We start from the raw sequence: 24,367 nt of genomic DNA, 5'->3' as shown, positions 1-24,367 counted from the left end.
TATGCGCTCAGCACACAAAGACGGGTCTCTGACACGGAAGCAGTAGTCATTCCAAGGAAAATCAGCAAAATACCTCCTCAGGTCCCCCCAACTAGCAGAGGCAAAACGCCAGAGGCACCTTCGCTTATGGGGATCCTGAGGAGGGATTGGAGTGATAGGACAAGATAAAGATATGAGATTGTGATCGGAGGAGCCCAACGGAGAAGAAAGGGTGACAGCATAAGCAGAAGGATTAGAGGTCAGGAAAAGGTCAAGAATGTTGGGCGTATCTCCAAGACGGTCAGGAATACGAGTAGGGTGTTGCACCAATTGCTCTAGGTCATGGAGGATAGCAAAGTTGTAGGCTAGTTCACCAGGATGGTCAGTGAAGGGAGAGGAAAGCCAAAGCTGGTGGTGAACATTGAAGTCTCCAAGAATGGAGATCTCTGCAAAAGGGAAAAGGGTCAGAATGTGCTCCACTTTGGAAGTTAAGTAGTCAAAGAATTTCTTATAGTCAGAGGAGTTAGGAGAAAGGTATACAGCACAGATAAATTTAGTATGAGAGTGACTCTTTAACTTGGCCCCAAGCTTTTATTCTCTTAACAATTCAAAAATTAGCCCCAATATTTTTGATCTCCTATTTAACATATTCTTCTAATCTCATTTTTCTAATTACTCTAGCAGCCATTCTTTCTGTAGTCGTAGCCAGATGGTGGAAAACTCGGAAGATTCAAGAGCGTGGGCACGAGAGCAGGTTAAGTCATTGCGCACATAAACGCAGCATCCAGCTTTGGATAAAAAATGAGGATAAAGAAAGTAGGAGGGAACAGAAAAGGGGCTACTTTCAGTTGCCTCAGACACCTGAGTTTCAGTGAGGAAAAGAAGATGAGGTTTAGAAGAGGAGAGGTGGTGTTCTACAGATTGAAAATTAGATCTTAGACCGCGAATGTTGCAGAAGTTAATGAAGAAAAAGTTGAGGGGGGTGTCAAGACACTTAGGGTCGTCGACGGAAAGGCAGTCCGACCTGGGGACATTTATGGTCCCCTCCCCAGATGGGGACTCCGAGGCTGGTGTAGGAGTCGCCATGATTTTAAAATTTTTGAGTGAAGGGTGTGTGTGTTATTAGGTGCTTGTAGTTTTGTGTGGAGGAAGAGAGTTGTCTTTAGAGGGCAGGCTGTGACTACCCCCTTGTGTTGTGAGACACAAAGGGAAACGTTCAGTGAGGTCACAGCTGGGTTTAATGATAAGTTCACAGCACCCCCTGAACTGTGCTTTAAACCTCACTGGGAGTAATTATCGTTTCGGCAGGTGTCTACTGCCTCCTCCTGTTGAGGATAGATTCAAAAACTTTAGATAGGCAGAAAATTAAAGCAATAGGACGGTAGTTTGAGGGATTAGAACGGTCACCCTTTTAAGGAACAGGCTGAATGTAGGCAAACGTCCATGAAGAAGGAAAGGTAGATGTTGACAGACAGAGCTGAAAGAGTTTGACTAGGCTAGGTGCAAGCACGGAGGCACAGTTTCGGAGAACAATAGGAGGGACCCCATCAGGTCCATAAGCCTTCCGAGGGTTTAGGCCAGCAAGGGCATGGAAAATATCATTGCGAATAATTTTAATAGGTAGCATGAAGTAGTCAGAGGGTGGAGGAGAGGGAGGAACAAGCCCAGAATCGTCCAAGGTAGGGTTTTTAGCAAAGGTTCGAGCAAAGAGTTCAGCTTTAGAAATATATGTGAGACCAGTGGTGCCATCTGGTTGAAATAAAGGAGAGAAAGAAGAAGCAAAGTTATTGGAGATATTTTTGGCTAGATGCCAGAAGTCATGAGGGGAGTTAGATCTTGAAAGGTTTTGACACTTTCTGTTAATGAAGGACTTTTTGGCTAGTTAGAGAACAGACGTGGCATGGTTCCAGGCAGATATATAAAGTGCATGAGATTCTGGTGATGGAAGGCTCAAGTACCTTTTGTGGGCCACCTCTCTATCATATATTGCACGAGAACAAGCTGTATTAAACCATGGTTTAGAAGGTTTAGGTCGAGAAAAAGAGTGAGGAATGTACGCCTCCGTGCCAGACACTATCACCTCTGTTATGCGCTCAGCTCACAAAGACGGGTCTATGTCACGGAATCAGTAGTCATTCCAAGGAAAATCAGCAAAATGCCTCCTCAGGTCCCCAACTAGCAGAGGCAAAACGCCAGAGGCACCTTCGCTTAAGGGGATCCTGAGAAGGGATTGGAGCGATAGGACAAGATACAGATATGAGATTATGATCGGAGGAGCCCAACGGAGAAGAAAGGGTGACAGCATAAGCAGAAGGATTAGAGGTCAGGAAAAGGTCAAGGATGTTGGGCGTATCTCCAAGACGGTCAGGAATACGAGTAAGGTGTTACACCAATTGCTCTAGGTCGTGGAGGATAGCAAAGTTGAAGTTCACCAGGATGGTCAGTGAAGGGAGAGGAAAGCCAAAGCTGGTGGTGAACATTGAAGTCTCCAAGAATGGAGATCTCTGCAAAAGGGAAGAAGTTCAGAATGTGCTCCACTTTGGAAGGTAAGTAGTCAAAGAATTTCTTATAGTCAGAGGAGTTAGGTGAGAGGTATACAGCACAGATAAATTTAGTTTGAGAGTGACTCTGTAGTCGTAGCCAGATGGTGGAAAACTCGGAAGATTCAAGAGCGTGGGCACGAGAGCAGGTTAAGTCATTGCGTACATATATATATATATATATATATATATATATATATATATATATATATATATATATATATATATATATATATATATATATATATATATATATATATATATATATATACATAGATAGATAGATAGATAGATAGATAGATAGATAGATAGATGCATTTTCAAATGTTCGTAATTTGTTGACTGTTTAATTGTAATAACATGTTTCGATGTTTATCTATAGAATTGTTTATGCAATAATTTTTTACCGCCGTCATTCAAATTGTGCATTGGAAAGACAATGTTGTATCTCTCTCTCTCTCTCTCTCTCTCTCTCTCTCTCTCTCTCTCTCTCTCTCTCTCTATATATATATATATATATATATATAACACTGTCTTTCCAATATACAATTTGAGTGACGTTGATAAAATTGTTTGCACAAAATAGTTCTTTAAGTAAGCATGGAAAAATTTCATTAAAATTAAACAGTTAACACATTACGAACATTTGAAAATATATTGCACTCTTCCTTACAGATGCAGCGATTAAATTTAAGTTGGTGTAAAACTGTACTGCAAGACATTTTTTTTTATATACTTAATTGAAGTAGTTTAAAATAAAATAAAAAAATCAATATAATGACATGAGCAATTTCCAGTACGTTAAAAAAGAAAAAAAAACATTACGTCCACAAGACAGGTCGCTGGTATTTACGGCAAAGGTTATGATCAATTAGGAGACGCAGCCCGATGCAAGTATGCCTTTATTTAGTGGAGCTGAGACTCTACTAGCTCAGTATAGCCTTTGTTGGAGATCCTTTCGCTTTCTACCTATCGCAGGTGGTGCACATTGAGGTAATGTTTTTTTATGTTGTGATATATTCGATGTGACTAAGTAATTCTGCAATGAAGCCAATCCTTGCCCCGTTGTTAAGATTTGTTTGACTGTCCATTTCCTCCGTCATCTTAGTTGTTTGATATGGTAACATTTGACCTTCATAACTACTGTCACATCTATTATGAACAACCCCTTACTACGGGATGAAACATGTCTGTTCTGCGATAATTAAAATGCTAACAATGACGATTATTAAATACATTTCTGTTCTTTTTTTCCAATATTTCGGGCATACTATTCAGCTATATAGATACATTTTCCTATCTGCAGCCCTAAACTTCTCAAGGTTATAAATTTGATGAATCCTAAATTCTTCTCCGTTTTGAAAATAAATGGCAGCAATAGTCTAATTACGCTTTTCGTGTAAGAAAAGTTTGATGAGGCAAGCCCTTAAATAGGAACCATTCATTGATTACAGGTTAGCTATTATTACGACATAATTCAATGAGATCGTTTGCTAAAGACAGCTACATCAGAACTTCAGACCCGAGAGCGAAGTAATTGTAGGCGTGAGGTTCGTTCGATTAATGTCAGGATTAATCTTGTTGTTAACTGTGTAGATATTCTACTTTTATAATTAAAGAATATCAACTCTATCTTAAGGTAACCTGAGTCCACACACAGTGGTGTGTCCACCATGTTGATAAAGAGCTTAGAACACGACGCCCTATCTTGAGGCATTATTGGACAATGTCTTGTGAAGGAGATGGGGTTATAATTAATTGAGGACCATTTTTGCCATAAACTGTTATTGAAATGGTGACAATGGTAAGATTTGTATGAGTGACACTAAGATTCTGTTGATCACTATTTTATAATACTGTTAATTATTGCTCATTTTTTTTCATTTTCTTTATATATTTTATTCAGTTTTATGTGTGTGTGTGTGTGTGTGTGTGTGTGTGTGTGTGTGTGTGTGTGTGTGTGTGTGTGTGTGTGTGTGTGTGTGTGTATTACTTTACTGTTTGTGATACTTTCGTTACACATCTTTTAAAATTATGATTTAGTTGAAAGAATTCTTCTGCTATTAAAATCTGAAGTTACAATAATTTAGAGAATACGCCATATGAGAGAGAGAGAGAGAGAGAGAGAGAGAGAGAGAGAGAGAGAGAGAGAGAGAGAGAGAGAGAGAGAGAGAGAGAGAGAGAGAGAGAGAAATCACTCATATCTGTTGGGGTACTACTTGCACTTCGTCGGTCAACAGTGGTGGTTGCCTTTGATTGTTGACTAATTTCTGCCTCCATTATTTCTTAAGAGATCGTAAATCCCCGGTCGGACGGATTTTTGTTTTTTGTTTTGAGCGCATGTCAGCTTCATGTAAGAGATATTTGGTGTTGGAACACCTGGAAGTCTTAAAAAAATGCATAAAAAAAATGTTTGTGATGTTATAAATTAAATTATCATCTTTAATTAATTCCATCTAATTTACCCAAGCAGTTATGAAGCTGCGAAGTGCCCATCCTCAGACTAATGTGTGTGAGCGGCGGCGGTTTGTAAGGCTGTGGTTGAGCGGCAAGACATCTCGCGCCATTGCTCAGCAGACAGGAGCCAGCGCCACTACGGTATCTCGGTGGATTAGACGGTGGAGGCGAGAGGGCCATGTGGACACAAGACCACGGGGAAAATTACTTAAAGGTAGTGCAGTTGCCGTGCACAACCAACTCTTAATCAATCAGTGGTTAAATACTACTCATTATCCATTAATGTTGCATAATTCTGCAAACCTGAATGGATGTGTAATAAGTTACTGAAATAAATAAGAAGAATATTTCATTTATGTCTTTATAAAAGTTGAATGGGTGCCATACATGGGAGCGTAGACGATGGACTGATAGCGCCATCCAATTCTCCGTCCTGCAATAAGGAGTTCCTTTCTTCTCCGATTATGAACCTTGCAGTGGTGTTGATCGGTACATATTTAAGGCTGGGTGAGCCTAAGAGCAAACAGGTGTCCGATAAACATTCCCACTGCAAGTCGAGATGCGAACTGGAGACGTCCTGTATTGCATACTTTAGGCACGTTACCGCCTGAATAGTACTTGAATAATAGTTTCTAACACTACAACATTAACAACAATATGCATATTACCTGGTCAGTGGCTCCCAAATTGAGGGTAAATTAGTCCATGAAAGTAATATAACAATTTTTAGGAAGTGATGGAGGGGTGACCTCCCACACACGACGTATCTACTCTTGGATACAGCTAATTACACTTTATGAACGGATAACACTGTTCATGTAGTTTGTTGAACTATAACAAACTGAAAAAAAAGAGTTTGAAATCTACTGCCTTAAGTAATATATATATGTATATATATATATATATATATATATATATATATATATATATATATATATATATATATATATATATATATATATATATATATATATATATATATATATATATATATATATATATATATATATATATATATATATATATTATCTCAGTGCTGGGCACCGCAAACCAAAAATCAATTCCGCAAACCACAAATCCGCAAACTCACAACTTATCTTCCACAACCATAAATCCGCAAGCCTTCTGACATTTACTTTTCCGGAACCACAAATCCGCAAACCACAAACCATTTCTTAATATCTTTTTCTTTTTACGACAAAAGTATTAAAACACGGTTAAAACAACTTGAAAGGGTAAGTCAATCAATTATTAAGTAAATAAATAAATAAATGTGTTGATTAACTTTATGTAAATGTTATCATTATCATTATATTTGTTTTGTTATATTAATGTTATTTTAATGTTATGTTACCTAGGTTGTACCTTGCCTGGGCTAACCACCTGCGCGATGGAAAAAGCTAAGGTATATAGATGGAGAGATAGATGTTATTATCACAGAACAGTCAGGAATTCGAACCCGGACCCACTTAACACTTGGTGGGCCCGGGTTCGAATCCCCCACTGCCCTTTGTTGAAACTTACTTAATTTACTTCTCCTCCAAGAACAACAAACATTTCGCAAGGCGCTACCATGAGGAAAAAAGAGGCGCTAAATTATAGGTGAACATTTTGAAACATGGCACTAAATGGGACAAAAAAGGGCGCTAGTTATCAAATATGAAACGTAAATGTTTGGTGCTATATCTTTACATCATTTGTCCCCTGGTCGGTCTAGTTTTTTGGTACCGACCGTAAGTGTGTTGACATCCCCCAGCAACTTTTTCTCCTTCTGCAACATTCAAGGCCTTAGATCTACTTTTCATTCTTTAGAACACTAGCACTCCTCTACTAAACCTCATCTTTTCTTCACTGAAACACAGGTGTCTGAGGCAACTCACAGTAGACCCTTCTCTGTTCAGTCATACTTTCTCTATCCTTATTTTCAATCCAAAGCTAGATATTGCATCTATGTACGCAACAATTTAACTTTCTTTCGTGTCCACGTTCTTGAATCTTACGAAATTTCCACCATCTGGCGACGACAACAGAGTCATTTTCAAACTAAATTTACCTGTGCTGTATACCTCTCACCCAATTCCTCTGACTAGCTTTAGCTTTCCTCTCCCTTCACTGACCATCCTGGTGAATCAGCCTTTAACTTTGCTGGCTCCATGACCTAGAGCAACTGGTGCAACACCCTATTCTAGGAGATACGTCGAAAATTCCTGATCTTTTCTTAACTTCTAATCCTTCTCTGTATGCTCTCACCCTATGTTCTCCGTTGGGATCCTCTGATCACGATCTCGTATCTTGCTCTATCACTCCAATCCCTCCTCAGGATTCCGAAAAGCGGAGGTGTCTCTGGCGTTTTTTCCCTTCTAAGTACGGTGATCTGAGGAGGTATTATTCAGATTTTCCTTGGAACGACTACTGCTGCCGTGTCAGAGACTCATAACAGAGGTGATAGTGTCTGATGGAGGCGTACATTCGTCACTCTCTCGATCTAAACCTTCCAAACCTTGGATAGAGAGGTGGCCCACAAAAGATACTTGAGCCTTACATCATCTGAATTTCATACGCTTCATATTTTTTTTTGTCCGAAATCATGCCTAATCTGTTCTCCAACTAGCCAAAACTTCTTCGTTAATAGCGTCAAAATCTTTCAAGATCTTACTCCCCTCGAGATTTCTTGCACCTAGCCAACAACATATCAAATAACTTTTCTCTTCATCTTTTCCTCCTTTATTTCAATCCGATGACACCACTGCTATCTCAACTATTTATAAAGTTGAACTCTTCACTCATACCTCTGCTAAAAACTCTACCTTAAATGATTCAGAGTTTGTTCTTCCCTCTCCTCCCCCATCTGACTACTTCGTGCTACCCATTAAGATCTTTCGCAGTGATGTTTTCCATGCCCTCACTGGCTATAACCCTCGGAAGACGCATAGAACAGATGGGGTCTCTCCTGTTGCTCTCCAAAACTGTGCCTCCGTGCTTCCACCTTGCCAGTAACTTCCAACTCTATCAACATTTACCTTTCCTTCTTCCTGAAAGTTTGCTTACATTAATCCTATTCTTTAAATATCAGCCTCGATGGCGCAGTAGGCAGCGCGTGAGTCTCATAATCTCAAGGTCGTGAGTTCGATCCTCACCCGGGGCAAGAACATTTTTCCCCTATGTACATTTTCAGTTTGTCAACTGCCTAAATAATAAACCGTTTATTATTATTATTATTATTATTATTATTATTATTATTATTATTATTAAAAAGGGCGACCGTTCTAATCCGTCAAACTACCGCCCTATTGATTTAATGTAAGGGAGGGATGGGGGCGGAGTTCACTCATACGGCTATTTTAGGGTGGAGTCGAAAACTTTTCGTCTTATCATCTACTCTCCTCTGTCTTCAACCTCTTTCTCATCGCTGCAGTGTTGCATCTCTTGCTGTCCTTTACCGCTATTTTCACGCTAACTGCTCTTCTGATCTTGCCAACTGCATGCCTCCCTTCTTTTTGCAGCCTCGCTACACAAGACTTTCTTCTTTCTCTCACCCCTTTTCTGTCCACTCTTCTAATGGAAGAGTTAACCAGTATTCTCAGCCATTCATCCCTTTCTTTGGTAAAACTCTGGAACTGCATGCCTTCTTTTGTATTTCCTTTTTCCTGTGACTTGAACTCTTTCAAGACGGAGGTTTATCATCCGTCATCTGACTTTTCTATTGGCAGTGTTTTAGGAATTGGTACTGGCAAAGAAGAAAGAAAGAAAAAAAAATAGAGAAAAAGGAAAAGATAAAAAAGGAAAGCTGAAGTTGAGGCACCGCAAGAAGGAAAATCAGTCAGCAAAGAGGAACACCATCTTTCATCTGCGCCAACTGGATGATATGAAGAAAGAACGGGAGACCGAATGTGCTTCGTAGAAGGATGAGAAGGCACTACTTTATCAGCTCAGCGCAGCATTTCCCCTGCAGCATATCATGAAAGGCGTAACTTGTCACAATATTTTCTTTTTTTTTTGTCTTGCATTTATTACTGCAGCATATAATGAAAGACGTAACTTGTCTTTTTTTTATTTTTTCGTCTCAGGTTGACTTTTCTTAAAAGGGATGTCAGTAAATCACTGGACTGAATATGATATTAGCAAGGCAATTACACTGCATAGCTTAATTCCCAAAAGCTACAAATATTTACGAAAAAAAAATTTATATATATATATATATATATATATATATATATATATATATATATATATATATATATATATATATATATATATATATATATATATATATATATATATATATATATATATATATATATATATATATATATATATATATTCCCATCGGTCACCACTTTGGGTAGCAAAATTTAAAGTAGAACTATGAGTTCTGCACCAGTAATGAAATTGCTGCTCCACAAAGCAGAGTTAATAAGTGAGAGAAACAATTTTCTGTCATGTCGTTTGTTGAGTGTAGCACAGCAAAATGTTGCTATAATAAATTGACTGACATCCTCTATGACCCTAAAACAAAGTACAGTGCAGAATAGTTCATAGCTCATCTACTACGGTTTTGATTGCAACATGACAAAAAATTTTGCTTGAGTTGATAACTAAGGTATAAAAATCTGGTTTTCCGGTTGTGGCAATAGTGACTGACCTTTCTTCAACAAATATGGCTGTGTGGAAAATGCTGGCAAATTCTTGATATCAACGTAGGAAAAAAAAAAAAAACGAAAACACCATTCATAAATCCCGCTGCTGGTGAGAGACATGCTGCTTGATATCAGCGAAGAAAAAAAATAAAATAAAATCCCGCTGCTAGTAAAAGACGTATATGTTTTCTAGTTAAACTCACCAGAAATAACTTCTTGGATTCAGGATTTATTCTTGCACGTAAACTTTCAGAGAAATAAATCAATGTTTTTGGTCCACAGCCTATGAAAGTTGCGCTAGCAACGCAACTTCTATCAGAAAAAAAAAAGAACTGCTGAATCTCTTGAATACTTTGGAAGGAAAGAATTACTTAAGGAAAAAAGAAAAGAAAAACATAGGCGAAATAGTAATCAGTTCATTGATACAGTTGATATATGGTTTGATTTATTCAGTTTAAGAGTGACATATGACGTGCAACTTTGTGGAAATGCATATGGATTATCTCTGTCTACCCAAAATGAAGTACTTGAGGATATGAACCACACAACATAAACAATGAGAGTCTCTGGAACTAAAGGCTCCATTTCAAAAGGGATTGCTAATTTTATGTTTCTTTGCCCAAGTTGATGGAAATGTCTCATAGCATTCCTACAAACATACAGATTTAACTAAGATGGCTTGGAGCATGTTTTTTGCCTGTTTACTGCAGATGGGGGTGTGTCACACCCACCCGTCACCTGTCAGTGAAACACATAATATGATCTCATCTTCAGGGAAGAAACACAACTCTCATGGGTGCAAAATACATCCTTGAAAATACTAGTACATATGGCGAGAACAACATGACAGCAGTCCACTATCTCACTATCAAGGTCCACCTCCAGCGGTGCATAAAAATATGAAAGGCTCTACAAAATTATCTAAGTTTGTCAGCTATGTTGTTCGCTTCTTTGCCATCATGTCATGAAAGTGATACCTTGGATAATCTAGACGAAGATGTCAATGATTTTGAGAATTAAGTGGTGGTGGCTTTAAGATATTTAGGGGGATTTATTGGGAAAAAAAAAGAAGAAGCAATATCAATGTCTTAGATTTGGAATAGCAAAGGAAGACACCTCTTGGATTGATACTGTGTGCAAAGGAGAAGTGAAGCTATTGAAGCCCACCTGCGCGTTCTGTGAAAAGCTGAAAGTAATAGAAAAAAAATCGTTTGCTGTCACTCATAATAGGGTCTTAAGTCTGATAAGGGAGTGATCAAGGGGGTTGCTTCAGATATTTATAAGACTGTATCCCTTCCTGATGATATCATTACATACTTTGCTCGATGCAGATTATTTTATTTTTTTTCAGAATTCGTTTTCTGAACAGGAATATATTCAAGTTCATGAAGAAAGTCAATTAATATAATGGCGAGGTTGGAAAAGTTGATGTAACTAAAATTCATGTGTAAATAAAAATAATCATTGTCCTATATTATCTGTTAGTCTAATCAATTTCACTAAATAGTGTATGAAACTCCTACCATTGATCATACTCACTTTCATTAATTTTGTATTATAAAATATACTTATTATTTTCATATAATCTATCAGTTTAAAACAATTGATGTATGATGATACTAGCGGAAAAAAGTTGTAAGAACGTATTGGGATGGTGTGGAGAATGGGTGTGAGTGAGGAGAGCTTGCAGCCACCTGAGAGCGGGATAAAGCAACACTGTCTAACCTTGTATCTATAGGGCTTGGTATATTTTAGGTGTGTGTGTGTGTGTGTGTGTGTGTGTGTGTGTGTGTGTGTGTGTGTGTGTGTTGGGAGGGGGGGTGGGGTAACGTCATAAGAGAGCATGGCTGTGAAGCGCGGTCTTACCTTGTATCTATAGGCCTTGGTCATTATATAACATAAGAAAATAAAGAAGCCACAAGAAGCCTTCAGGCCTACACGGAGCAGTCCATGTATAAAACGTACCTACCTATTTCCACCTACCGTCCCCATCCATAAATTTGTCTCATCTTTCACATCTCTCTAATGCCCCAGCACTAACAACCTGATTACTGACTCCGTTCCATTCATCAACCACTCTATTTAAGAACCAGTTCCTTCCTATTTGTTATTTGTTATTGTTATTTGTTATAAATTTTTCAACCTTGAACCCGTTATTTCTTGTTTTATCATGATTACTAATCCTGAGACTTATGCTTTCGTCATCCTTGTTATAACTTCTGTACCTCTTTAAGAATTCTATCAGGTTCCCTCTTAACCTACGTCTCTCTAAGGATCGTAGATTCAATAGCTTCAATCTATTTTCTTAAGGAATACCCTTCATTCCCTGTATCCATTTAGTCATTCTTCTTTGTACTGAACCTAATAGACTTATTTTCTTTCTGTAATATGGGAACCACAACTGCACAGCATAGTCTAGATGAGGTCTGGCCAGCGTCAAATATAACTTATATTACTTGGCAACTTTTACTTTTAACACTCCTAAAAATTAATCCTAATTCCCCATTTCCCCTATTTCTGGCCTCTGTGAACTTACCAGAGCTTCGTTGTTTATTGTGTAACTACTGTGTGAGTTATTTCTACCTATGTTAATTACTTTACATGTGTTAACGTTAAATTGCATTTGCCTTATATCTGTCCCATCCTGTATTCATCCTATCCAAGTCTGCCAGCAAGGCGATGGGATCCGAATCTGACCTAATTAATCTACTTATCTTTGTGTCATCCGCAAATTTATTACATCACTACTAATCACACTATCCAAATCATTAATATATATTAAAAAGAACAACGACTCTAAAACTGATCCCTGTGGCACCCCACTAATTACTTGACCCGACTTGGATTTAGAGCCGTTTATTAAAACTCTATGTCTCCTGTTGTCTAACCACGATTTTATCCATCCTAAAGCCGCATCCACTATACCTCGTACCGCACTACATGACGCGGGTTTAGGAAGGGATCCAGGGGACAAACGTCCACACTATAGGGGAGACTGCTGACCGCGCTGGCGCACTGGTCAGTAGCATCTGAACTGCTGAAGAGAGTTTGTGTTGTATGTTAACCCACACACACACACACACACACACACACACACACACACACACAGGCACATACACACATAGGAGGAGGCAGTAGGCACCTGCCGAAATGATAATTACTCCCAGTGAGCTCTAAACCAGTGAATCAGGGGGTGGTGTGAACTTATCATTAAACCCAGCTATGACCTCACTGAACGTTTCCCTTTGTGTCTCAGAACACAAGGGGGCAGTCACAGCCTCCCCTCTTCCTTCACACAAAACTACAAGCAACTAATTAAACAACAAGCACCTAATTACACACATCCTTCACTCAAAATTCAAAATTATCATGGCGACTCCTACACCAGCCCATCTGTTATGGGCTGGTGTAGGAGTCCCCATGGACTCTGGTGTACCGCGGGGCTGGTGTACACGAGTCCCCATCTGGGAAGGAGATCACAAATGTCCTCAGGTTGGACTACTCTTCTGATATACACCCTAATTGTTTTGACACCCCCCTCAACTCTTTCTTCACTAACTTCTCCAACAATCGCGGTCTTCGATCTAATTTTTCAATCTGTAGAACATCACCTCTCCTCTACTAAGCCTCATCTTCTTTTCCTTACTGTAACACAGGTATCTTAGGCAACTGACAGTGGCCCCTTTTTTGTTCCCTCCTATTTTTCTTAGGCAACTGACAGTGGCCCCTTTTTTGTTTTCTCCTATTATTTCTATCATTTCCAGTCCAAAGCTGGATGTTGCGTTTATGTGCACAACGACTTAACCTGCTCTCGTGCCCACGCTCTTGAATCTTCTGAGTCTTCCATCATCTGGCTACGACTACAGAATCACTCCCAAACTAAATTTACCTGTGCTGTATATCTCTCTCCTAACTATAACTATAAGAAATTCTTTGACTACTTAACTTTCAAAGTGGAGCATATTCTGATTCTCTTCCCTTTTGCGGAGATTTTCATTCTTGGAGACTTCAGTGTTCACCATCAGCTTTGTCTTTCTCATCTCATCACTGATCATTCTAGTAAACTAGCCTTCAGCTTTGCTATCCTACACGACCTAGAGCAATTGGTGCAATATCTTGCTCGTATTCCTGACCGTCTTGGGCATACGCCTCACATTCTTGACCTTTTCTTAACCTCTAATGTTTCTGCTCATGCTGTTACCCTGTCTTCTCCGTTGGGCTCCTCCGATCGCAATATCATAACTGTATCTTGTCCTATCGCTCCAATCCCTCCTCAGGATCCCCGTAAGCGGAGGTGCCTCTGGCGTTTTGCCTCTGCTAGTTCGGGGGGACCTGAGAGGATATTTTGCTGATTTTCCTTGGAATGACTACTGCTTCCGTGTCAGAGACCCGTCTATGTGTGCCGAGCGCATAACAGAGGTGATAGTGTCTGGCATGGAGGTGTACATTTCTTTATTTTTTTTTTTTCGACCTAAACCTTCCAAACCTTGGTTTAATACAGCCTGTTTTCGTGTCATACGTGATAGAGAGGTGGTCCATAAAAGGTACTTGAGCCTTCCATCACCTGAATCTCATGCGCTTTATATTTTTGCCCGGAACCATGCCAAATCTGTTCTCCGCCGAAAACTACTTCATTTATAGAAATCTTTCAAAATCTAACTCCCCTCGTGACTTCTGGCATCTAGACAAAAACATCTCCAATAACTTTGCTTCTTTTTCTTTCCCTCCTTTACTTCAACCAGATGGCAACACTGCTATCACATCTATTTCTAAAGCTTAACTCTTCGCTCAAACCTTTGCTAAAAACCCTACCTTGCATGATTCAGTGTTTGTTCCTCCCTCTCTGACCACTTAATGGTCGGTATTAAAATTCTTCGCAATGATTGTTTTCCATGCCCTCACTGGCCTAAACCCTCAAAAAGCTTAGAAACCTGATGGGGTCCCTCCTATTGTTTTCAAAAACAGCGCGTCCGTGCATCCATCTTGCCTCGTCAAACTCTTACAACTCTGTCAATATCTACCTTTCCTTCTTGTTGGAAGTTTGCCTACCTTCATCTTGTTCCTAAAAAGGTTGACCGTTTTAATCCCTCAAACTACCGTCCTAATCCTTTAATTTCCTGCTTATCCAAAGTTTCTGAATCTCTCCTCAACAGGAAGATTCTTAAACATCTATCACTGGTAATCTGGCTTTCCTAAATCTATTAACAGTGGTGATACTCAGGGTTCCGTTCTGTCACCCACTCTCTTCCTGTTATTCATCAATGATTTTCTAAACCAAACTTCTTATCCTGTCCACTCCTACGCTGATAATACCACCCTGCACTTTTCCACGTCTTTTCCTAGTCGTCCGACCCTTCAGAAAGTAAACATTTCAAGCAGGGAAGCCACAGAACGGCTGCCTTCTGATGTCTCTAAAATTTCTGATTGGGGCAGTGCAAATTTGGTATTGTTCAGTGTGTTAAAAACTCAATTCCTCCATGTATCAACTCGACACAACTTTCTAGACAACTATCCCGTCTTCTTCAATGACACTCAATTATTCCCTTCTCCTACACTGAACATCCCCGGTCTGTCCTTTTCTTATAATCTAAACTGGAAACTTCACATCTCATCTCTAGCGAAAACAGTTTCTATGAAGTTAGGCGCTGTGAGACGTCTCCGCCAGTTTTTCTCACCCCCTCCACCTCAGTTTGCTAACTCTGTACAAGGGCCTTATCCGTCCATGTATGGAGTATGTTTTTTTTTTCTCACCCCCTACCTCAGTTGCTAACTCTGTACAAGGGCCTTATCCGTCCATGTATGGAGTATGTTCCACTCATACCGCTCTTCTAAACAGGGTGAATCAAAAGCTTTTCGTCTTAACAACTCCTCTCCTCTAACTGACTGTCTTCAGCGTCTTTCTCATCGCCTCAATGTTGCATCTCTAGCTATATTCTACCACTATTTTCATGCTAACTACTCTTCTGATCTTTCTAACTGCATGCCTACCCTCCTCCAGCGGCCTCACTGCACGAGACTCCTCTTTCTCTCACCCTCTATTCTGTCCACCTCTCTAATGCAAGATACCAATACTCTCAATCATCCATCCCTTTCTCTGGTAAACTCTGGAACTCCCTGCTTGTTTCTGTACTTTCACCTTCCTTTGACTTGAATTCTATCAAGAGAGAGGTTTCAAGACGCATATCCTTCAATTTTTAACTACTGCTTCGAAGCCTGTTCGGGGACCGGCATCTCAATGGGCATTTTATTTTTATTGGATTTTTGTTGCCCTTCGCCTCTGTCCCTTCTATATAAACACACACACACACACACACACACACACACACACACACACACATATTAGTCAAAATCTAATTTTTCGTTAATATTCTTAAGAGTCGAAAAAGAAGGGGGAGGAGAAGGTAGGAATAAAAAGGACGTGCTGTGTGTGTGTGTGTGTGTGGTGTGTGTATATATATATATATATATATATATATATATATATATATATATATATATATATATATATATATATATATATATATATATATATATATATATATATATATATATATATATATATATATATATATATATATATATATATATATATATATACTCGTATATATCCTCTCGTTGTCAGAATCCAAATGACGCGCGCCGTGCCGCACGTCACCACCATAAAATGCCAACAGCCAGACTTAGCTGTGACGTTCGGCACATCGCCATGCTTGCTCTATATATGGTAAAACGCAATACACGTCATGAGCCAGAGTGTGGACGCGTCTTACACTTTCCCATCTATCCTGTGCGACCTAACCTTTATCAGGAGCCTCTGATGGCGTACCTTGTCAAATTCTTCATTTATGCGCAAGTATAGGATATATAGTATATTCATATCTATCACTAGTATCTGCCACCTTGTTAACTTTACTGTAAAAAACTCAAGTTCGTCAGACAAGGCTTTCCCTTCGTGAAGCCATGCTATGACTGAGTTGTCAAGTTATGACTGTCTAAAAAGCTCCCTAATGTTCTTCGATATTAATGATTCCATTATCGTTTTATCTCCTTAAAGGTGGGTATTACATTCGCTTGCCTTCACATCTCTCTTCAGTGTAAGGATTTTCTAAATTCTTAATAGGTCACTAATGACCTATTTGCATTCCGTAAGTACTCTGGGATATATCTCGTCCAGTCCTGGTGACTTGATTTTTTTTTCGGCTTGTCTATCTCCTGTTCCACTATCTCCTTAGTTATGGTAATATCTATCAGCTTCTCATTCTCTTCTGCTCTAAAAATCTGTTCACTGTCCGACATTTCCTGCATGTTTTCCTGGATGAAAACTTAAAAAATACTTGTTCAGAATTTTACTCATCTCTTGCCCATAACTAAATTTCCATAAGCTGCGAACGAAAGACAGGTCACCGCAATTCTCTCCCAGACAGGGGAAGACCGGAAGAAGCAAGTTGTCGCCAGTTCAATGACAGCGAAGCGGAGTATTTTTTTATTTGTTTGTTTACTTATTTATTTATTTTTTTTTTTTTTTGCCTGAGAGGGTCCCTGGCCAAGAAAAAAAAAAAACTGAGGTCCCAGTCACGAAAGGAATGTAAAAAAAAAAAAAATCGTCGAAAACTGAAGGATAAGTGTCTTGAAACCTCCCTCTTGAAAGATTTCGTCACAGAAAGGAAGAAATACTGAAGCAGGCAGGGACTTCCAGAGTTTACCAGAGAAAGAGATGAATATTTGAGAATACTGGTTAACTCTTGCATTAGATAGGTGGACAGAATAGTGATGAGAAAAAGAATAGTCTTGTGCAGCGAGATCGCGGAAGAAGGGGAGGCATGCAGTTAGTAAGATCAGAAGAGCAGTTAGCCAGAAAACAACGGTAGAAGATAGCAAGAGCTTCAACACTGCGGCGACGACAAAGAGGCTGAAGACAGTCATTTAGAGGAGAGGAGTTGGTAGGACGAAAAGCTTTTTAATTCCACTTTGTCTAAAATAGCGGTATGAGAGGAATCCCGGTATACATGTGAAGCCTCCATACATGGGCGGATCAGGCCTCTGTACAGAGTTAACACTAGGGGGTGAGAAAAACTGGTCAAAACGACTCAGAATGTCTAACATCATAGAAGCTGTTCTATCTAAAGATGAGATGTGAAGTTTTCACTTTAGATTATAAGTACACAAACCGAGGATGTTCTGTGTAGAAGAATGGGACAACTGAGCTTCATTGAAGAAGAATGGATAGGTATTTGGATGGTTGTGTCGAGTTGATAGATGGAGGAATTGAGTTTTTGAGGAAATGAACAATAGTCAATGTGCCTCAATCAGAATTTTAGATCAAAAGTCAACTGTTCTGTGGCTTCCCTGTTTAAACTCTATATCCAAGGGCAAGGAGATTGGTTTAGATCATTGTTAAATAATAGGAAGGACAGGACAGAACCCTAAGGAACGAAAAATAAGGATACTATAGGTCCATTAAAGGCAGCAGATGGGGAGCTGGTTAATTCTGGGGAGGAGATCAATAAAATTCTGAATGAGTATTTTTTAACTGTCTTCACCCAGGAAAACATGCAGGATATGCCAGATAGTGAACAGGTGTTTAGAGCAGATAAGAATGAGAAGCTGACAGATATTTCCATAACTAGGGAGATAGAGGAACAGGAGATAGGCTAAAAAAGTTCAAGACACCAGGACCAGATGAAATATATCCCAGAGTACTTAAGGGATGCAAAGAGGTTATTAGTGAGCCGTTAGTTTCTGTCTTTAGGAAATCACTTGAGTCAGGTGAGGTGCCAGTAATGTGGAGACAAGCTAATGTAGTACCCATCTTTAAGAAAGGAGATAAAACTTTAGCGTCTAACTATAGATCTGTCAGCTTAAACTGTTGTAGGTAAAATATTAGTCAATAATAGCGAGGAACATTAGGGAACATTTAGACAAACATAACTTGATAAATCACGAAGGGGATTTCACGAAGGGGAAGTCTTGCCAGACAAACTTGTTAAGTTTTTACAGTAAAGTGTACAAGGCAGTAGATAATGGTGATAGTTATGATATCTTATATCTGGACTTTAGTAAAGCATTTGACAAGGTACCCCATCAAAGGCTCCCGAGAAAGGTTAGGGCACACGGGATAGAAGGGAAGGTGTTAGGCTGGATAGGGTCATGGCTTAGCGATAGGCGACAAAGAGTTGTAATAAACGGCTCGAAATCCGAGTGGGGTCATGTAATTAGTGGGGTGCCACAGGGATCAGTATTAGGACCATTGTTATTGCTAGTATATATCAATGACTTGGATAGTGGAATTAGTAGTGATGTTCGTAAATTTGCGGATGACACAAAGATAGGTAAATTAATACTCCTCACCCCCTGTATCCTTTTGGGTCAGAATCGGATGCTATCGCCTTGCAGGCAGACTTAGATAGAATGAATGAATGGACGGACAGATGGCAAATGCAATGTAATATCAATAAATGCAAAGTACTTAGCGTAGGTAGAGGAAACCCACACTATAGGTACACATTAAACAACCAAACTCTGGTAGGTACAGTGTACGAGAAATATTTAGTTATAGTTATAGTTAGCTCTGAACTCTGTCTAGCAAAACAATGCGCCAGAAACAGGGCAAATAGGGTACTAGGATTCATTTTTAGGAATGTTAAAAGTAGAAGGCCGGAAGTAATATTAAAACTATACTTGGCGTTGGTCAGACCTCATCTAGACTACGCTGTGCAGTTCTAATCTCCACATTACAGGAAAGATATAGGTCTATTAGAACCAGTACAGAGGAGAATGACTAAAAGGATACAGGGGATGAGGAGTATTTCTTATGAGGCGAGACTGAAGTTGTTAAATTTACATTCTTTAGAAAGACGTAGGTTAAGAGGGGACCTGATAGAAGTCTTTAAGTGGTATAAGGGTTATAACAAGGGTGGGTGCAAGCAAAATTCTTAGGATCAGCAACCAGGGTAGAACAAGAAATAACGGGTACAAGCCTGAAAAATTTAGGTTTAGGAAGGAGATAGGAAAAAATTGGTTCTCAAATAGAGTGGTAGATGAGTGGAACGTACTCAATAATCATGTTGTTAGTGCTAGGACACTAGAGAGCTTTAAGAGAAGATGGATGGGGATAATAGATGGAAATAGGTAGGTATATCTCATACAGGGACTGCCACGTGTAAGCCTGGTCGCTTCTTGCAGCTTCCCTTACTTCTTATGTTCTCATTTTCTTATAAACACCACTTGATACATTTAGGAGAACAAAGACCGTCTACCACAACAGCAATAGAACGGTCAGAAAGGATATTCTAGAAGTTACAGAGAAGGTTAGAAGCCATAGGAGGGTAGTTTGGAAATCAAAGCTTTATGCCATACTCTATCAAAAACTTTCTGATATGCCTAAAGCAACAGCAAAAGTTTCCCAAAAATCTCTAAAAGAGGATGACCAAGACTCAGTAAGGAAAGCCAGATCACCAGTAGAGCGGCCTTGACGGAACCCGTACTGGCTATCAGAAAGAAAGTTCTGAAGTGATATATGTTTAAGAATCTTCCTGTTGAGGATTTTTTTTTTTTTTTTTATGTTGGAGGGACACTGGCCAAGGGTAAAAAAATCCAATAACAATAAAAAAAAAAAAAAGCCCATTGAGATGCCAGTCCCAGAAAAAAGGTCCAAAGTGGTCGTTAAAATTTGAAGGGTAAGTGCCTTGAAACTTCCCTCTTGAAGGAATTCAAGTCATAGGAAGGTGGAAATACAGAAGCAGGCAGGGAGCTCTAGAGTTTACCAGAGAAAGGGATGAATGATTGAGAATACTGGTTAACTTTTGCATTAGAGAGTTAAACAGAATAGGGGTGAGACAAAGAAGAAAGTCTTTTGCAGCGAGGCCGCGGGAGGAGGGGAGGCATGCAGTTAGCAAGATCAGAAGAGCAGTTAGCATAAAAATAGCGATAGAAGACAGCTAGGCATGCAACATTGCGGCGAAGAGAGAGAGAGGCTGAAGACAGTCAGTTAGAGGAGAGAAGTTGATGAGACGAAAAGCTTTTGATTCCACTCTGCCTAGAAGAGCGGTATGAGTGCAAGCTCCCCCCAGACATGTGAAGCATACTCCATACATGGACGGATAAGGCCCCTGTACAGAGTTAACAGCTAGGGGGGGGTGAAAAAAAAAAAAAACTGTCGGAGACGTCTCAGAACACCTAACTCAGTAGAAGCTGTTTTAGCTAGAGATAAGATGAGAAGTTTCCAGTTTAGATTATAAGTAAAGGACAGACCAAGGATGTTCAGTGTAGAAGAGGGGGACAATTGAGTGTCACTGAAGAAGAGGGGATAGTTGTCTGGAAGGTTGTGTCGAGTTGATAGATGGAGGAATTGAGTTCTTGAGGCAATGAACAATACCAAGTTTGCTATGCCCCAATCAGTAATTCTAGAAGGATCAGAAGTCAGGCGTTCTGTGGCTTCCATGCGTAAAATATTTACTTCCTGAAGGGTTGGTCATCTATGAAAAGATGTGGAAAAGTGCAGAGTGGTAAATATTGAGAGACAGAGTTTAAAGAGTTTAACTAGGTGCAAGCACGGAGGCAATTTTGGAGAACAATGGGAGGGACCCCATCAGGCCCATAAACCTTGTGAGGGTTTAGGCCATCGAATGCATGGAAAATATCACTGCATAAGATTTTATTGGGTAACATGAAGTAGCCAGAGGATAGAGAAGAGGGAGGAACAAGGCTTGAATCATCCAAGGTAGAGTTTTTAGCAAAGGTTTGAGCGATGAGCTTTAGAAATAGATGAGCTTTAGATTTAGCTTTAGAAATAGATGAGATGGCAGTGGTGCCATCAGTCTGAAATAAAGGAGGGAAAGAAGGAGAAGCAAAGTTATTGGAGATGTTTTTTAGGTAGGTGCCAGAAGTCACAAGAAAACTTAGATCTTGAAAGAATTTGACTAGTAATGAAGGAATTTTCGGTTAGAGAACGGACTGGCATGATTCTGGGGAGAAATATAAAGCACATGAGATTCAGGTGAAGGAGGGCACTAGTACCCTTTGTAGGCTACCTCTCCATCATGTATAGCACGAGAACAGGTTGTGTTAAATCAAGGTTTGGAAAGTTTAGGTCGAGAGATGGAATGAGGAATGTACGCCTCCATGCCAGACTCTGTCACCTCTGCTATGTGCCCAGCACACGGAAACGAGTCTCTGACACGGAAGCACTAGTCGCTTCAAGGAAAATCAGCAGAATACCTCCTCAGCTCCCTCCAGTTAGTAAAGGTAAAACCCCAGAGCGACCTCCGCTTTGCGGGACCCTGAGGAGGGACTGGAGCGATATAATAAGATCAGATGTAATTCTGATCGGAGAAGACAGGGTAACAGCATAAGCAGATGGATTAGAAGTTAGAAAAAGATCAAGAATGTTGGGTGCATCTTCTAAATGTTCAGGAATACGAGTAGGGTGTTGCACCAGTTGCTCTATGACATGGAGGATAGATAGAAAAGTTAAATGCTAGTTCACCAGAATGATCAGTGAAGGAAGAGGAAAACCAAAACTGGTGGTGAACATTGAAGTCTCCAAGAATGGAGGTCTCTGCAAAACGAGAGTCTGAATGTGCTCCACTTTGGAAGTTAAGTTGTCAAAGAAATTCTTATATAGTCAGAGGAGTTAGGTGAGAGGTATACAGCACAGATTAATTTAGTTTGAGAATGACTCTGTTTTCGTAGCCAGATGGTGGAAACTTGGAAGACTGAAGAGCGTGGGCACGAGAGCAGGTTAAGTCGTTATGCACATGGACGCAACATCCAGCTTTGGGTTGAAAATGAGGATAGAAGAAATAGAAGGAAACACTCATAGCGGTAAATGCGGTTAATTTAAAAGGGGGATTCTTAACGATAAGGTACCCTTCACAAGACGCCACCATATGTTTTCATTATTTCAAAAGTAACCGTTTAGATATGGCCGCCCTGCCAGACGTGGTGGCGTGGCCAAATTTGTGGTGGTGACGCAAGGCATTTTCATTTCAGCATGGCGAAGCTGATGGCACCACATGTTTAGATGTAAATTAATTATCTATTCAGACGAGGTTCAGACGAGATTCAGTGTCGTTACATTTACTTGTGTACACCATGAGGGCAGAAGACGAAGCAGAAAAATGTTTTGATATTGAACATTTCACTGTTGAAATTTAGTCAAGGCCTGCATTATGGGATTTGAATGACGACGGCTATTGTAAGAGGGAACTAAAGAGGAAATCCTGGAAGCTAGTAACATTTTTTTTACGATGTTCTTTAAGAATCCTGCACAATAATCAATTAGGTATGACATGAGCAGCACCAGCATGTATTGCTTCTTCCATCTCCATGACGAAACTAAGCTTTGTTGGTGGTATTACTGGTGGCCATGAAAAATGGTCACATCACCAGGTTAGGTTAGGTTAGGTTAGGTATCATGTGAAAGAGCCTTTAGAATTGATCATGTGGCACTCAGCACCATTCTCGTTTCCCGATATTCAAGTTGTGGTGGTGCCAGGATGGCTAGGCGGCAGTACAAGGTGGAGTATGTGCCAAGCAAACAGTTGCCAGAAGCTGATGTCCCGCACCAGCAGACGTCACTGATAACTCTGATGATAGGAATATAAGTATCGCATTTTTTTTAAGCTGTGTTCTTTCAGAGAAAGACCTTCATAAAGCGCCCAACAACTATGACGAAATAAACAAGCTTCGACCAAATTAATAATTACTTGAGAGGATTTCAAGAATGCCTTGCTTAGATAAAACGTTACTTACTTTCGTCACTAATTGAGTGAAGTCAATGAATTTATAGTTCGTGGGACCCACTAAGTTATAATGCCTGCTGTGTTGTGTGGGCGATACTTACAACATGCACACACCTCTCAACTATAAGGTCAAGACTAAGCAGGATCTCCTCCACGTCGCTTGGTGGCCGGGCATGGACAGGGGCGTTGAAAATATGATTAAGGACTGTGGTGAGTGCCTGATGGACGACAAAGCCCTGACGCAGTGTGCAGCCGATGGCTTCCCTCCAGACGGTATAGCTACTTGAGGATTGAAAATGGGGCTAGGCATTGCCTGAGCGTCTGATATAGTATGAACAACTGAACATAGGACATATATTTTTGCTTTCATTTCACTGGCACGAAGAAACAATCAAAGGAAAATATCAATTTCATTTTTTTTTTCGAGCTACGTAGTTCAATCTGTGGTATACATGCACAAATAATGCCGCGATTGCATACATTAAGTAAAAATAATATGAACAAAGGTATGAACGTGTAAAAAATAAAGCGAGAATGGCCAAGTCGCTCATGCTCAACTCACCGCATATCACCGTAGCGCTTGCCAGACTATATAATGGACAGTGATTTTTTTCCTCTTTATCAAGTATATGATCATAAATTCCGACATTTTCCACGAAGTGGAATAATTTTTTTTTAATCCTGATCTCGAACAAATATTTGAGACCAAGATAAAGACCAGGACAACATAAAATGAGGCCATGATCGAGATCAGGACTCGTTTTGAGATCAGGCAAATCCGGAGACTTATAGAACTGAGGTTCAACATTTCGCTTCATTAAAATAATAACTCTATATAAAGAGTTATGGTTACTTGATGTCTGGTAGTCTTAACGTTGTATAGCTCATTTTCAGTTGTCTTATTTATTTCAGATAAACGAGTTGGAAAAAAATGTGGCGATGCGCCTTGGTGCTCTTATATGTGATTGCCTTTCTGTGGTTTAGCGACGCACTTCTCTGCGGCAACATTAAG

The 24,367-nt window shown here is 39.7% G+C and overlaps 1 long non-coding RNA gene and 1 other non-coding gene across 2 annotated transcripts in view; both read left to right on the top strand.

Moving 5' to 3' along the window:
* Positions 1 to 3,468: 3,468 nt before the first annotated feature.
* Positions 3,469 to 24,367, top strand: part of LOC135107825 (uncharacterized) — a 33,244-nt gene continuing 12,345 nt past the window's right edge. The window contains exons 1-2 of the long non-coding RNA XR_010272012.1: positions 3,469 to 3,512; positions 24,268 to 24,367. The exon at positions 24,268 to 24,367 is cut by the window's right edge and continues 336 nt beyond it. This is a non-coding gene — a long non-coding RNA (uncharacterized LOC135107825). The remainder of the gene's footprint in view (positions 3,513 to 24,267) is intronic.
* Trnam-cau (transfer RNA methionine (anticodon CAU)) lies at positions 8,049 to 8,121 on the top strand. The gene has a single exon. It is a non-coding gene; the product is annotated as a tRNA-Met (tRNA).

This window comes from Scylla paramamosain, chromosome 16, assembly GCF_035594125.1.
Source record: "Scylla paramamosain isolate STU-SP2022 chromosome 16, ASM3559412v1, whole genome shotgun sequence".
Classification (NCBI taxonomy): Eukaryota; Metazoa; Arthropoda; class Malacostraca; order Decapoda; family Portunidae; genus Scylla; species Scylla paramamosain.
Note: the sequence above shows the minus strand (reverse complement) of the source record. Positions and strands in the feature narration are given on the sequence as shown.